We start from the raw sequence: 5,443 nt of genomic DNA on the forward strand, positions 1-5,443 counted from the left end.
CCCGGTTTTTGTTGTTGTTGTTGTTGTTGTTGTTGTTGATGTATTCCCAATGACTAATGATGCTGAGCATCTTTCCATGTGCCTAGTTTCCATTCATATATATATATATATTTTGCTGGAATATCTGCCCTAATCTTTTGTTCACTTTTGTTTCGTTTTTTCTTTTTTCTGATATTGAGTTTTGAGGGATCTTTACATAATTCAAATCAACTGCTTTATCAGATATATAATTTGCAAATATTTTTCCCAGTCTATAGTTTACCTATTAACTCCACTGACAGAGTCTTTCAAAGGTAGAAGTTATTAATTTTTGTAAATCCAATTTATCAATTCTTTCTTCTATGAATCATGATTTTCTATCATATCTAAATGTTTGTGGAGGTCAAGTTTACTAAGATTTTCTTTCACATTTTTTTCCAAATGTTTTATATTTTCAGGTTTTATATTCGTGTTATGCTCAATTTTGAGTAAAGTTACTGTATATGCCGTGAGGTAAGAATTGAAGTTGATTTATTTTTTTGCATATGGATATTCAATTGTTCTAGCACTGTTTGTTGAAAAGACTATTGTTTTCCCATTGAATCGCCTTTACATCCTTGTCAAAAATAAGCTGTCTATATCTGTGTGAACCTATTTCTGGATTCTCTATTCTGCTTCATTAATCTATTTATCTATATATATACAAATGTCACATGCCTTGATTGTTGTCGAAAATGACTTGAAGTCACATAGTGTTATCCCTTCAAATTTGTTTTCTTCCAAAGTTATTTTGGCTGCTCTAAATTCATTACATTTCCATATAAATTTCAGAATCAGCTTCTCAATTTTAACAAAAAAGCTGGTAGGACTTTTATTGGGGTTGTGTCAAATCCATAGACTAATAGGGAGATAACTGACATCTTAGTAATTTTGAGTGTCTCAATCCATGAAAACCCTGGATAATATTGAGAGAAAATTATGTCTTAATTTCTCTCAGGAAATTCTGTATCTTAAATAACCAGGTCTTGCATGTTTTGCAAGATTTATCCCTAAGCATTTAACAATTTTGATTCTATTATAAATGGTATTGATTTTTAATGCTACTTTCTGATTGTTCTCTGCAAGCATTTACAAATACAATTGATTTTTGTATAATGGTCTTTTATTCTGCAATGTTGTTAAAATCACCATTAGTTCTAGTAGCTTTTTTTAATATTCCCTTAGATTTTCTACTTAGACACTTATGTTCTCTACAAATAAAGGTAGATTCACTTCTTCATTGAAAACTGCATGCCTTGATACCAAGCCCCGACAAGTGTGAACTGATCAGAGAGGCACTCAGCTGGAGAAGCCCAAGATCTGCCGAGACCATACTCCCTGTGGTGCCAACATACAACCCAGAAGGTAGGCCTCGCCACTGCCACCTGACTCCATCCCCAGCCTGGCCGAGTACATGCTGACCAGAGAGGTGCCTCCCCTGAGAGACCCAAGATCAAAGGCGACCATGCACCTGAGGCACTAGTGGGCACCAAGCAGACTCTGAGGCAGCAATACCAAATTGACAGCCCCAGCAGCATCCGAGCCAGACAATAGTGTGTAGTCAGTGGACCATGAAATCCACTGCCACAATGATTAAACAGCAAAGGAAAGATACCAGAAATATGAAAAATCAAGAAAGTACATCACCAAAGAGTAATCACTCACAAGCTCTAGATCCTATAGAAGAAGAAGCCCTTGAAATGTCAGACAAGGAATTTTGAGTGATAATTCTAAGGAAACGACATGAGATATGAGAAAACTCAGCTAGACAACACTATGAAGTGAGGAAAAGTATACAGGACCTGAGAGAAGAAATGTACAAGGAAATCAATGCCCTGAAAAAGAATGTAGCAGAGATGGCTGAGCTGAAGAATTCATTCAACAAAATAAAAAACACAACAGAGAGTTTAACCAACAGGCTTACAGAAGCAGAAGAGAGAAATTCTGACCTTGAAGATGGGCTGTTTGAAATAACACAGGCAGACAAAAAAAAAAGAAAGAAAAAAGAATTAAAAACATTGAAGAAAACAACCATAAGAATTAAAAACATTGAAGAAAATCTAAGAGAGATATCAGACAACCATAAGTGCTCAAATATCCAAGTCCTGGGTATTCCAGAGGGGAGGAAAAAGGAGATTGCATTGAAAACATATTCAACAAAATAGTGGCAAAAAACTTCCTCGGAATAGGAAAAGACACAGATCTTCAGATTCATGAAGCTCATACATCCCCAAACGTATTCAACACAAAAAGGTCTCCTCCAAGACATGTTATAGTCACATCGGCAAAACTCAAAGACAAAGAGAAAATCTTAAAAGCTGCAAGAGAGAAGAGTGAAATCACATATAAGGGAGCCCCAATCCGACTAACATCAGCCTTTTCATGACAAACCCAAAAAGCCAGAAAGGAATGAGATGATATATACAAAATACTAAAAGAAAGAGATTGCCAGCCAAGAATAGTCTACCCTGCAAGGCTATCCTTCTGAAATGAAAGGCAAATAGTATACTTCTCAGACAAACAAAAACTGCAGGAGTTCACTACCACACAACCACCCTTACATGAAATTCTCAAGAGAGTACTGGGTTTGGTATCTGAAAAATAACTACCACTGCCATAAAAATTCAAGAAAAATCAAAACCCAGTAGTAAAATTAAAATGGCATCAATAAAGAGAAAACAAAAAAAGTTTATCTACAACCCAAGGAACCAACAAATACAGAAGACAAACAGTAAATCAAGAAGAAAGGAACAAAAGACACTCAAGACATTCAAACAAAAATCAATAAAATGCTAGGGGTAAATCAACACTTTTCAATAACAACTGTTAATGTAAAAGGATTAAATTCACCAATCAAAAGACACAGACTGGCTGACTGGATTAAAAAGGAGGACCCAACTATATGCTGCCTTCAAGAGACCCACCTCACCTATAAAGACTCACATAGACTAAGAGTGAAAGGATGGAAAAAGACTTACCATGCAAACAGAAATGAAAAATGAGCTGGAGTAGCTATTCTTATATCTGATAAAACGGACTTTAAACTAAAAATCATGAAAAGAGATGATGAGGGACACTACATAATGATAAAAGGATTGATCCATCAAGAAGACATAACAATCATAAATATATATGCACCCAATGTTGGGGCAGCCAGACTTATAAAACAAACTCTATTAGACAAAAGAAGGAAATAGACACTAATACCATAATAGCAGAGGACCTGAACACCCCACTGTCAATATTAGACAGATCATCCAGGCAAAGAATCAGCAGAGAAACACAAGATATAAACAACATTCTAGACCAATTGGACTTCGCAGATATATACAGAACATTCCATCCAGCAACCTCAGAATATTCATTCTTTTCATCAGCACATGGGTCATTCTCCAGGATACATCACATGCTAGGTCGCAAATCAACTCTCAACAAATTCAAAAAAATTGGAATTATACCATGTATTTTTTCAGACCACAATGGATTAAAATTGGAAAACAATAACAAATGAAATTCTGGAAACTATACATACACATGGAAATTAAAAAGCATTCTATTTAATGACATATGGGTCCAGGAAGAAATCAAGCAGGAAATCAAAAAATTTATTGAAACTAATGAAAACAATGACACATCATACAAAAAACTATGGGATACTGCAAAAGCAGTACTAAGGGGGAAATTTTTCACATTAAATTCTTACTTCAGAAGAATGGAAAGATGGCAAGTGAACAACCTAATACTTCACCTTAAAGAACTAGAAAAACAAGAACAGTCCAAACCCAAAGTTACCAGATGGAAAGAAATCATTACGATCAGGGCAGAACTTAATGAATTTGAAACCCAAAAAATGATACAAAAGATCAATGAATCAAAAAGTTGGTTTTATAAAAAGATAAATAAAATAGACAAACCATTAGCACAGCTAACTAAAAAAAGAAGAGAGAAGATTCAAATAACAAAAATTAGAAATGAAAAAGGCGATATTACAACTGATTCATCTGAAATACAAGGAATCATTCGAGACTACTATAAACAACTATATGCCAGCAAATTTGAAAATCTGGAGGAAATGGATAAATTTCTGGACACACACTAACTACCAAAACTGAGCCAAGTAGATGTAGAAAATCTGATCAGACCAATAACAATAAAAGAGATTGAAGCTGTTATCAGAAGGCTCCCAACAAAGAAAAGCCCAAGGCCAGATGGATTCACAGCAGAATTCTACCAAACATTCAATGAGGAATTGACACCAATTCTCTACAAAATATTCCAAAAGATTGAATCAGATGCAATTCTCCCAAACTCATTCTATGAAGTAAACATCACCCTGTTACCAAAACTATGTAAAGATACAACTAAAAAAGGAAGCTATAAGCCAATATCCTTGATGAATATAGATGCAAAAATCATCAATAAAATACTAGCTTACAGAATACAGCAACACATATGCAAAATTATACACCATGATTAAGTGGGATTCATGCCAGGGATGCAAGGTTGGTTCAACATATGCAAATCAATAAATGTGATACACCATATCAATAAAATCAAACACAAGGACCTTGTGATCATCTCTATAGATACAGAAAAAGCATTTGATAAAATTCAACACTCATTCATGATAAAGACTCTCTACAAGTTAGGTATAGATGGAAATTATCTCAACATAATAAAAGCCATATGTGATAAACCCACCACCAATATCATCTTGAATGGGGAAAAGCTGAAAGTTTTTCCTTTAAGAACAGGAACTAGACAAGGGTGCCCACTCTCACTACTCTTATTCAACAAAGTATTGGAAGTACTAGCCAGAGCAATCAGAGAAGAGAAAGAAATAAAGAGCATCCAGATTGGAAAAGAGGAAATCAAACTGTCCCTGTTTGCAGATGACATGATCCTATATATCAAACAGTCTAAAGCCTCTACAAAACAACTCTTGGAGTTGATAAATGATTTCAACAAAGTTGCAGGACACCAAATCAACACATGAAAATCAGTAGCATTTCTATTCTCCAATAGTGAACATGCAGAAAGAGAAATCAAGAAAGCTTGCCCAATTACAATACCCACCAAAAAAATAAAATACTTAGGAGTCGAGATAACCAAGGATGTAAAAATTTCTAATGAAAACAACAAACCACTGCTGAGAGAAATTAGAGAGGATACAAGAAGATGGAAAGATATCCCCTGCTCTGGCATTGGAAGAATCAACATAGTGAAAATGTCCATACTACCCAAGGTGATATACAAATTCAATGCAATCCCTATCAAAATTCCAATGACATTTTTCTCAGAAATGGAAAAAACTATCCAAACATTTATATGGAATAGCAAAAGACCACACTTAGCCAAAGCAATGCAGAGCAAAAAAAATAAAGCTGGAGGCATAACACTACCTGACTTTAAGCTAGACTACAAA

Source organism: Galeopterus variegatus, unplaced genomic scaffold (genome assembly GCF_000696425.1).
Source record: "Galeopterus variegatus unplaced genomic scaffold, G_variegatus-3.0.2 Scaffold5038, whole genome shotgun sequence".
Taxonomy (NCBI): domain Eukaryota; kingdom Metazoa; phylum Chordata; class Mammalia; order Dermoptera; family Cynocephalidae; genus Galeopterus; species Galeopterus variegatus.